Source organism: Nomascus leucogenys, chromosome 14, assembly GCF_006542625.1.
Source record: "Nomascus leucogenys isolate Asia chromosome 14, Asia_NLE_v1, whole genome shotgun sequence".
Taxonomy (NCBI): Eukaryota; Metazoa; Chordata; class Mammalia; order Primates; family Hylobatidae; genus Nomascus; species Nomascus leucogenys.
This window is the reverse complement of record NC_044394.1, coordinates 39,607,611-39,619,544: the sequence shown is the minus strand read 5'-3', so window position 1 is coordinate 39,619,544 and position 11,934 is coordinate 39,607,611. Positions and strand designations below refer to the sequence as shown.

Genomic DNA, 11,934 nt, shown 5'->3' with positions numbered 1-11,934 from the left:
TTCCTGAGACAGGGTTTCACTCTGTCACCCAGGCTGGAGTACAGTGGCTCATCCACAGCTTGGCTCACTGCAGCCTCAACCTCCTGGGCTCAGGTGCTCCTCCCACCTCAGCCTCCTCAGTAGCTATGACCACAGGCACACACCTTCTGCCTAGCTAATTTTTGTATTTTTTTTTGTAGAGACAGCGTTTTACCATGTTGCCAAGGCTGGTCTCGAACTCCTGGACTTAAGCGATCGGCCTGCCTTGGCCTCTCAAACTGCTGGGATTACAGGCATAAGCCACCGCGCCTGGCCTGTTTTACATCTCTTCAATGATTCATGATGCTCTCTGTGTGTCCCAGTGTTTCCTGGCCATTCATAGTCTTCTCTTCTGTGAACTGCCTCATCACATCTTTTGTTTTTGAATGAGGAAGCTGAGGTCCAGAGAGGCGTGGAGGTTTATCCAAGTTTGTAAACTCCAGTTCTCCCCACTGTTCCTCTTGCCATCTGTCGTGTTGGTGACTCAGTCTCCATTCACTTCTCTTTTAATAAAATAGTACCTGTCTGGGGTTGGATTCCCCCACGGACAGATGCCGAGTCAAAGGTTCAAATTCTCCTGAAGGAGAAATCTCATTAGAGAATGAAGGAAGCAGAACCAGGAGGGGGAAGAAGCTCTGGATGAGATTTTAGGGAAAGTCCTAGCTCAGGCCTGAACCTGGGGGCAGCTCTCAGGTGTGAATTCCACCTCGCCTGTCCTGCGTGGAGGCAAGGAAGTAGAGCAGCCCTGCTTCCTCACAGCTCAGGCTGGCACAGGCGGCCCCAGGGAGTGCAGAACAGGAACCCAGGCTCCGTGGGAGGGTCTTCTCTGAGGTGACCAGGGGCTCAGGAGTGAGGCACTAAAGTGCATAGTAGCTGGGCACAAGGACATGTTAAAAAGCGATGTCAGGAAGTCTGGAAAGGACACCAATATTGTCTTCTACTGTACCCTCATTTTCTTTGGGGATCCACTCCTCCCTTACCCCAGCCCAGCCTTTTGGGTTTCAGTGGAGCCTCAAGAGAGAGCTCTGCCTGGCTCAAGCAATTAGAACATTCTATCCCACTGGCCATGACTGATTTAGGGTTGGATCCACAACACAATCTGTCCCCTTGGAAGTCAACCCAGTAACTGTCTGGGGAGAGTAGTACTTGGTTCATTTTTCACTGTTGTACAGCACTCCACTGTGTGACAAAGTCTGGCTTTATGTACCCCTTCACCTGCCAGTAAACATTTGGGTGATCTCCGGTCTTTCCAGTTACGGATGGTGCTGCTGAGAATTGCTAAGAACATTCTTCTATGCATTGCCCAAAGCATGTGTGCACCTGGGAATGAAATGGAATGCAACATTCAACTTGGCAAGACAATGCCCCATTGTTCCCCAATGTGCTTATAACAATTGACACATCCACCAACAGTGGGTGAGCTGTTTGGAGTTTTCGCCAAACCATGATAATGCCAGATTTCTTACCTTTTGCCAATTTACTGGGTGTAAGAAGATAGCCCACCCTGGTCTTCATTTGCATTTTCCTGATTAATATGTATAGTCACCACTCACCACTCAGGTTTTCTGCGAAGTTATTTCTTCCCGATTCCTTTCCCACTGTTCTTTCTCACATAGAAGTCAGCCATTCTTCTTTGTTTACGCTCTTCCTTCTGTCTGGAAATGCCCCAAGGAAACTTTCCGCCCACGCTTCCACACCTGGTCCTGATGGCACCTCCTCCAGGAAGCCTCCTCTGATTCCCCTGTAAGAGGCAACTCCTCCTCGTGGTCCCCGAGGACCAGCACTGCGAGATCCCTGAGCACCGAGTCCTAAGTGAGTTTCCTCTCTCTCCTTCCCACCCCAGCCAGGCTGATCAGGTGACTCCTCAAAGAATAGGCTCAAAATGGTTTCTGTTTCCCTCCCTCCTACTTTGGGTTTACCCCATGCTTGTGACAACAGGATGGGCACAATTATGGATTACAATGTCAGTGTGAATCAATAACCCAAAGCATTGCCCCCACCCTCATCCCCACAGTGACTTGCCAGAGAAATCCGGGCAGGTGTTTTCACCCCTGCCACCTCCAAAGGAAAGCCGGTGGGCACTCTGCTCACATTTTCTGTGCCTGTCAGAGAAGGATGAGCATGCCCATCCATCAGCTTGTCCTGGGAACACCCCAGTAGCGGGAGCGCCTCAGCTTTTCGCCCTTGCTCATCTCCACCCTCCCAGGCTCACCCACAGCCTTAGAAACGGGCGACCGTTCCCTGGCTCTGACTCAGTGTGTGGTGTTTATCTTCCTGTGAAAAACCAGAAATTATAAAAACTCAGAGAAGGCTGCACCTCTGCCAAAAAAAGATGATTCCACCTCGAGACACAGCTCTCCCTGGGGCTGTGGGGTTGGCAGCTGCAATGTTCCCGAGGTTTCAATGAAACTGAATGCCCCAAAACAATGCATGCTGATTTGCAAACCTCAGATGGAACCAAAATTTTCATTTTCCCCCCATGCACTACAAAGCAAGACAGAGATTTTGGCTCAGATTTTTGGCTCAGCTCCCAAACAGCCCAGTGTGAACCAGAACCCAGGCGTCCCCACAGGGTCTGTGTGTCGGGCTCTGCTTCTCCCCCGACTCTTCTGTCTCCGGGTCCTGCAGACTGTGGAGGGGATAGGCCATAGGAAAGGATTAAGTCTCCTCATCTGCCACTTTATTGTTGGTCTAGAACTTTCTAGACCTTGAGGATTTTGACAAAATGTGAATCTCCAATTATTTTGTGCAACAGACATTTCAGAGGCAGAATGGTGGGAGGCTGTTGAATGGTGGGTGCACTGGATACTTTAGGCAAATTACTCGATTGAGCATAGCCTGTTTCTCCTTTGTAAAGTAGAGAAGACAGTACCTACTTTCTCCATTTCACTGTTTTCTTCTGTGGATCAAAATGAGACAGCATTAAAGGACTCTGTGGTAGGGGTGGTTCCCAGTCTTAAGACTTCTTGGATCATGAAACATGACACAACATGGATGAAACTTGAAAATATGAAGCTAAGTGAAAGAAGCCAGGCACAAAAGACCAACGTTGCATGATTCCATTTATATGAAATGTCCAGAATGGACAAATTCATAAAGACAGAAAGTAGATTAGTGATTGCCAGGGGCTGGTGAGAGTGTGGTTAGAGGGGATTGGTGAGTGACAGTTCATGGGTATAGTGTTTATTTCTGGAGTTGATGAAAATATTCTGAAAGTAGACAGTGGTGCTATATATAGTGGGGATACGAGTGAATATACTAGAAACCATTGAATGGTACATCTTATTTTTGTTTCATTTATTACTATTATTTTTTTGAGACAGGGTCTCCCCTCCATCACCCAGGCTGGAGTGCAGTAGCATGATCATGGCTCACTGCAGCCTCAAACTCTTAGCTCAGGTGATCCTTCCACTTCAGCCTCCCAAGCAGCTGGGATCACGGACATGCACCACTATACTCAGCTAATTTTTAAGTTATTTGTAGAGATGGGTTCTCCTTATGTTGCACGGGCTGGTCTTGAACTCCTGGACTCAAGTGTTCCTTGTGCCTCAGCCTCCCAAAGTGCTGGGATTACAGGTTTGAGCCACTGCACCTGGCCAATGGTACACTGTAAATCAATGAATTGTATAGACTGTGAATTATATGTCAATAAAGCTGTTATAAAGAAGAAAAGAGCATATGCTCAGATCACTAGATATTTTGAGTTTTAAGAGAAGCAGTGTTTCAGGATTAGGTTAGCTACCTATAACAGTAACTTCACCATTACAATGGCTTAAGTAAGAAAGAAGTGCATTTTTACTTATGGAGAAGTCAGGAGGTAGGTAGTTCAGGGCTGGTTTTTGTGGCTTCTTAGAGTCTACAGGGACTTAGGTTCTTCTCTCTTTCTCCTGTGCCATTCTCAGCCAGTGGCTTCCACTGTCAAGGCCAATTCAGAGTTCAAAATGGCCGCTTGTTTTTATCCAGGCAGCAGGAAGAAGAAAGGAGGAAAGAATGAAAGCCACCCCACAACGCTTGCGCCACCTTCTTCTTTCATCTCATTGGCCAAAACTTAGTCACATGGTCTCACCTTGCCACAAGGGAGGCTGGGAAATGTAGTCTTTTAGTTGGGCACATTGCTGCCCTGTCTAAAAATCAGGATTTGTAATTAAAGAAGCAGGGAAAACAGATTCTGGCTTGGTAAACATCAGCGTCTGCCACTGCTTTTAGGTGAAATTCTGGTTGGTAATTTGACACCCCCCCCTTTTTAAAAATACCTTGCAGAACAAACTGAACACACCTGCAGTCTGGACTCACTGCAGGTAGGCCTGCTGGATTGGCTGTGGCTCTGTGGGGAGACGGGAGTGGGAAACCTTGTCCGCTATGGCTTTGCAGATGTCACTGGTTTGAAAACAGGTATAGTTAAAATAAGGACAGTGCTGAGTCACTGTGAGATGGTGGAGAGAGGGAACACACAAGTGCTTGGCAAACACAGGGAGCACAAACCACACGAAGTCACAGTGTGGCTCTGCCACCGCATGGCTCAGACAAAAGCTCTGGGCTTTGCACAGAGGCTCCACAGCATCCAGGCTGCTGGGCAGACAGGAAGGGGCACGGCAATCTGAGTCATGGCACCCTTCCTGTTATGTTCTGCGTTTTGCATTTTCTTTGAATATAAACCGAAAGCATTACAAACTATAGATGTAATTTGGACATGAAGGAGCAAGGACAAAAAGCCAATAATTACTCACTCTGGACATGACCCTGTCACTGCCTCACCTTCACTTCCAGCAAGGCAAGAGCCATTCACACTACTAATGACGTCTCCTGGAAAGATCGCATAATAAGCCTTGGTCAGAAAGCTATATTTTTTGATAGGCAGGAAGCCCATGGACCTTTACTGCAATGTGTTCCGCAGGCTGCTCTAAGTTGCTGAGAAGGCCTGTCGGGGAGAGGAAGCGGGCCTTGGGTATAGTGGCATGGCACTCTCGGATGCATCATGCCTACTTCCCAGGTGCAGGAAGGCTCAGGTGTGCAAGCCCAGAGGGTCGAGGAGTGCTGGGCCAGCCCAAGACAGGCCATAGAGGTTCCAATATTGTCATGAGCTCGTAGAGTGACTTTCTTTTCTCATTTTCAAAAGATGAGGCTGTGCGAAACTTCTTTCTGGGGCATCTCCCTTGCTGTCAAACCAAGTCTCTCATCTTCTAGGAGTCAGGTCCTTTCATGGTGGCGGATCTTGGAGTTAGACAAGCCTGGCTCAATATACAGCTCCAGTTATTTATTGTATCCCAAAATGCAGTGGCTTGAAACAGCACCATTTGATTAGATATGAATTTGGGTAGGTGGGCCTCCATCAGGAGATCTTTCGGTTCCACATGGCTGTGGTTGGGGCTCATTCAGGGGTACTTACGTAGCCACTGGTGTGGGTCTAGAGGGAACCTGGTGGCTTGGGTGGTGCCTGGAAGACTGGGCTCCTCTGGGCCTCTCCACGTGGCCTTCTCAGCCCAGTAGCTGGACTTCTGACATGGCAGCTCAAAGCTCCAAGAGATGGGAAATGGACCCAGAGATGGATTCTTAGTCCACTGCTCTCTTACTCATCCTCAATTTAAAAGAAACACTGGAGGCAGTATTAAAGATTCATACCCCAAAACAGCCCCAATTTTCCATCCCCAACCTGTATCCATTTCCTTTGAATGTTATATAGAGTAGCCTTGACATAAGTAATTCCATCTTAGAAGAAGTCTGAATCTTACATTTCGCAAGGCTGTTTGCCAACAGGGAACAGATGTTTTCCCTGATCAATAAAGACTGCAACTGGCCAGATAAGGACATAACCAAACACACCCTGCCACTGTCAGTCCTCACCAGAGGACTCTGTGGCCATAAAAAGAGCTGGACTTCCACCGCTCAGAACAGCTGTCTTGATAAGCGCCTGGCATCTGCCTCTAAAGACTCTGCCTACATCAAAGACTCTTCCTTGCAAAGCTGTGACGCTGCTGAGCTGCTCAAGCCGGACCAGAATATTCTTTTTGTTCACATCGCTCTCCCTGGACTGGCTTATTAACCCTTTTTCCTATCCCTTTTCTCATGCCATGTTATTTTGTTTGATGTGTAATTTTCAATCTATAATGTTTATATATTGATAAGTATGTTATGTATGGCTTGCAATACTGACTGATCTGTGGAGTGGCTCGAGCCTGTGTGCTTGAGCCTGTGTGAATGCCAAGTCCTAAAAATTGTCTCCTCCTCCTTGGGAACTCCATAGAGCTGGTGGCTTTTATGATCGAAGTAGTATATAAAAAAAAAAAAAAGCCTGACATTGTGGAAAGATACAAACAAACATGTGGGAGACCTACTTATCTCTGGCCTTGAACCACTCATGGTAAATGTGACTTTGCAGTTCCTCCCACCAAAAGGTACAGTCTATCTCCCCACCATCTGACTCAGGGCTTATCTATGGCCCATAGGAGGTGCCAGAAGTGATGGTGTGTTAATTCCAAGCCTAGCCCTCAAGAGGCTTTTCAGCTTCCCTCTCTCTCTTTCCCCAACCTTCCCACACCCTGACCCCTGTGATTGGCATGAGGATATGCCCAGGCTAGCCTGCTGGAGGACCAGGCTCCTAGAGGAGCCAGGGGCCCCTGACCTCAGCCAATGGCACACATGTGAGTGAGCCTGTTGGAGGCCACAACTGCTCAGCCAAGCCCAGACCAGATCAGCAGAATCGCCCTGTCAAGCTGCGGATGCCAGTGGCATCATAATATTTTCATTTGAAAAGAGAAGCAGCCAGGCACGGTGGCTTATGTCTCCAGCACTTTGGGAGGCTGAGGTGGGCGGATCACCTGAGGTCAGGAGTTCGAGACCAGCCTGCCAAACATGGTGAAACCCCGCCTCTACTGAAAATACAAAAAAAAATTAGCTGGGTGTGGTGACACATGCCTGTAACCCCAGCCACTAGAGAGTCTGAGGCAGGAAAATCACTTGAACCCAGGAGGCAGAGGTTGCAGTGAGCTGAGACTGGGCCACTGCACTCCAGCCTGGGTGACACAGTGAGACTTGGTCTCAAAAAAAAAAAAAAAAAAAAAAAAAAAAAAAAAAAAAAAAAGAAAAGAGGACCATTAGGAATAAATTAAACTCCAAAGAGTGAGAACAGTGGGATTGAAGCCTTGTGGCAACTAAATAAGATGGTATTTTAGGGCAGGCAACCCCCATGGCCTGTTGGGAACCAGGCTGCACAGCAGGAGGTGAGCAGCGGGCAGGTGAGTACTTCCGCCTGAGCTCTGCCTCCTCTTGGGTCAGCAGTGGCACTAGATTCTCATAGGAGCATGAACCCTATTGTGGGTTGTACACTCTGTATGAGCATCTAATGCTTGATGATCTGAGTTGGGAGAGTTTCATCCCAAAACCTTCCCCCTCCCACCCCCGGTCTGTGGAAAAATTGTCTTCCATGAAATCAGTTTCTGGTGCCAAAAAGGTTGGGGACCACTGTTTTAGAGGCAAGGGACCCCTCTCTGCCTCTGATCCCCAAATGCACTGACTCCTCTCAGCTCTGCAAACCTAAGGCTGCCTCGGTCCAAATAGAGGTTCCCAACTAGAAGTGATTTTCAGATCCTTAGTAACTGGTATGGCACAGGCCGTCAGCCATTGGAATACACCCAGCCAGGGCTCTCATCAAGCGCCTACTGTATGCCAAGCTCTGTTCTGTGTGCTGGGGATGTGCCAGTGGAAAAAAGTCCAAATGCTCACGAGGAGAAGCTGTTGTTCTAGTGGAAAGGAGCAGATGATAAACAACTGATTAAATGAAATCCATGGCGGCAGATGTCAGTAAGAGTCACAGAGGAAATCAAAGCTGGGTAAGGGGAACCACAAGTGCTGGGCAATGGTGGCTGCACTTTGAGTAGGTGGTCATGGAAAAGCTCATGAAGGTGACATTTGAGCAAAGATGTGGAGAGAGTGGAGCCACCCAGACATCTGGGGGAACAGAGTTCCAGGCAGAGGGATGAGCATGTGCAAAGGTCCTGAGGCAGTGGTGTGCCAGGCACATTCCAAGAATAGCAAGGGGCTGGGTGTGGCTACTGTGGAGGGAGAGAGGGACAGTGGGAGGAGATGAGAGGCAACAGGACACCATCTGGGTAGGGCCTTTGGGAGACCGCAAGGACCTGGGCTTTGCTCCAGAGGACACGGGAAGTCACTGTTGGGCTCTGAGTCAAGGAGGGACATGATCTGATCCCTCCAGTTGCTGTGTGCAAGGAGGAAGCAGGGAGACCCCTGATGGTCCATGGAGTGGGAAGGTGGCTTGGATCAGAGGAGAAGGGCAGAGGTGCTCAGATCCCGGATCTGTGTTGACGGGATTTCGGTGATTGAACTTCTTTAATTCCCACAACAACCCTATAGGAAGTCATATTTATTGGATGCGAAAACAGCTCAGAGGTGACAGAACTGCCTGAGGCTTGACAGGAGCAGAGAGTGGAGGGGCAGGGCCTGACCCCATTTTCCAGATCCCTGTTGGTTCCTGTGGAGTCAACAGCCTGGTTTGGTGATGGCCATCGGGGCTCCCAGAGGAAGTGACATTGATGCTGAGACTTGGAGGACCTGGAGGCATGAGCCAAGCTGCAGCCCTGCTCCCTAGAGATCACCATCTTCAGAAACTCCCAGGCCCCTGCTCTTTCAACATCTTTCAGCCTGACGTGTGGCCAAAGCATGACAAACCTCCATGGGTGAGCACAAATGCAGGCGCCTCCCCTTTCGGGCCAGGATGGAGAGGAGGCAGGGCGTGTAGAGAAGCAGGAGGAATCTATCTTCACCCTCACAATTCCTTAGAGTCAGCTGGCACCGAGACCTGGGCCTCCCTCTGCTCGAGTTAGGCTTGGGAGGGCCCCGAGAGGTGTGTAGGAGCCTGTCAGGCCAACAGAGCCTGGGCTGAGGGAGGTGTCCCAGGCAGAAGGAGTGAAGGTGTAGAGGAGGGCTGGGATGGGAGTTGGGGGCAGAGCAGGAAAGGGCTGCCCAGGCTGTGGAGCTTATCTTAGAGGCCACTGGGTGCCTGTGAAGTTGACTTTTCTTTCTTTAAGAGACAAGGTCTCGCTCCATTGCCCAGGCTGAAGTGTGGTGGCACAATCATGGCCCACTGCAGCCTCTACCTCCCAGACTCAAGCAATCCTCCCACCTCAGCCTCCCAGAGTGCTGGGATTAGAGGTGTGCACCACTGCACTTGGCCCCGGAAGTGGGCTATTTTTTAAAGTAAGTTTTTATTAAAGTCAAACATGCATACAGAGGTAAGTACAGTCCTTTTTCAAGTTTTTTTAAAACCTTTTATTTCTTTTTTCTCCTGGAGATCATGGAACACAGGATGTCCTCACATTGGCTACACCTGTGCCACCTGCACCTGGGTCAAGAAGCATCACAGCTAGGCCCCCAGGGCTCCTTGAGTCTCCTCTCAAGGTCACCACTCTCTGATCTGCTCCCATATGGTGGTTTTGCCTGAGGTGGGCTGTTTTGGCATGTGCCCTTCGGGTCTCTCTTTGGGATTCTCCCTGTGGAGGGTCACTGAGCAGTGTGCCACTGTCTGCTGGATTACAGGCCCTTTATTTGTTCCTCCATGATGGGACGAATAGGGTGACTCATTTGGGTTGTTGTCTGGATGGGGGTCTCATTAGTGGAGCTGCTCTGGCCCTTCTTGCATCCTGTCCCTTCTTGCACATCTGTCAGGTGTCTGCCTGCCCTGGAATGCCTGGGTCCTGGGAGAGATGTTTGTTCTGTGATGACCGATATTGCTGGACAGTTTTCCTACATGGTTGTACCAGTTCATGTGGAAGTGTTTTAACTGACGAGCAGCCATCGTATTCTCTGTTCCCTGCACCCCAGTGCTACCCTCTGCCATCGCCATGGGCCTCTCCAGGACCCTGCCCACCACATGGTGGGTGGATCCCACACATGTGGTTGGCCACTTCCCTGACCAATGGGCAGCATATGACATTGGCCACTCTGGGCAGTGAGACCCTCCTCTCTGCTCCTGGGGTCTCACCCCCTCCTGGGTGCATTTCTGCCAGGGCCCATCAAGGCCTTGCACCCATTGCCAGCTCCTCAATGTGGGCCCTCCCTTTCTTACTTCCCACAGCCATGGGAGATCTTACTCACTCCCCAAGCTTCCGTAATGGCTGTGTCAATGCCTCCCTGTCATGGGACCCTCTTTTCTGAGGGTTAGCCCTGGCCACCCAGCCTCCACTAGACATCCCTCTTGGCCACACCCTGGGCTCTCAGACTCCCTGCATCCAGAGCAGGACCTGCCATCTGCCTCTCAACCTCGCCTTCCTCTATGCCCACCTTGTGACCTCAGAGGGGGCTGGTGGGCCACCTCGCTGGGCATGCCAGTCCTCCCTCTGTGGCTCAGTCAGTCCCTGGCCACATGATGTCCATTCTTTCTGTCTAATCTCACAAATATTTCCTCTTCTCTCTACCCCTGCAGCCACTCTGACTTCCCCTGTTGAAAATTATCACTCCTCTCTCTGTGTCCCCCCAATGCTGTACATCGTCAGGAAATTCTACTCACCATAAAAGGGCCTCCCACTATGGCCTGAAAAAAAGACAGGAAGAGGGGCTCACAAGATGGCTGATCAGACAGCTGTATGAGCCTCACAGCCATGGCACCCTCCCCAGAGGTTTCTGCAGCTGCCACCACCTCCTTAATGACAGACAAGCTTGGCCTAGACAACCCTGCCTATGTGCCTGGCAGAGGACAGTCAGTCAGCAATCAGCCCAGGGGACTCTGGCCAGAGCAACCAAACTAGGGTACAGCCCTTTGAGCAATCCAGCAACTGGTACAACCATGTAGGAAAGCTGTCCAGCAGCATCGGTCATCACAGAACAATTAGAAGCAGATCTTTCAAAAAATAATCGAGCTTTGAGTGTTCTTCGAAGGACAAAGAGTGGGAGTGCAGTTGCCAACCGAGCTAACCAGGGCAAGGAAAATTCTGAAAACATCACCACCCCTGAAGTCTTTCCAAGGTTGTACCACCTGATCCCAGATGGTGAAATTACCAGCATCAAGATCAATCAAATGGATCCCAGTGAAAGCCTCTCCATTATGCTGATGGGAGGCAGTGAAACCCCACTGGTCCGTATCATCCAATACATTTATCATGATGGGGTGAATGCCAGAGATGACCAGCTACTACCAGGAGACATCATCCTAAACGTCAATGGGATGGACATTAGCAAAGTCTCTCACAACTATGCCCTGCATCTCCTGTGGCAGCCCTACCAGGTGCTGTGACTGACTATGCTGCACAACCAGAAGTTCTGCAGCACGAACAGTGGACAGGCCCTGGATGCCTATGGACCCCAGGATGACAGCTGCCATGTGATTTGCAACAAAAGTAGCCCCAAGGAACAGCTTGGAATAAAATTGGTGTTCAAGGTGGATGAGCCTGGGGTGTTTATCTTCAACGTGCTAGATGGTGGTGTGGCTGGTTGACATGGTCAGCTGGAGGAGAATGATTGTGTGTTAGCCATCAATGGACATGACCTTCAATATGGCAGCCCAGAAAGTGCTGCTTATCTGATTCAGGTATTGCTGGCCCTCTTCACCACTGTATGGACTTATGCAATGCCAAGAAGGTAGAAAGCTGCACCATGATCCAGTGTCCAGCTCTGAAAAATGCTGCTCCTTGTGTGGTGGCATGTTTGACTCCCACCTCTCTGCTCTTGGAAGTTGCTGGCCTATGTTGCATCCTGATAGTACCAGCAGTTTTTATCATCCATAACGATGGCAGTGGCAGGCTGTCTGGAGTAGCTGCTGCCATCACGCTGGCTACAGCAGGGAGGCACAGCTGGGACTGCACACTCCATGGAGCTGGTGGGAACCTGGGACAAGTGGAAGCCCCACCCCTTCTGAGTTGGTAGGGCAGGAGCTCCCTGGGTGCAGCCACAACTGCCCAAACTGTGGCT

General features: G+C 49.9%; 1 pseudogene; it reads left to right on the top strand.

Annotated features, from left to right (window-relative positions):
* The first annotated feature begins 10,593 nt into the window (after positions 1–10,593).
* LOC100599334 lies at positions 10,594–11,608 on the top strand (annotated as a pseudogene).
* Positions 11,609–11,934: the final 326 nt, after the last annotated feature.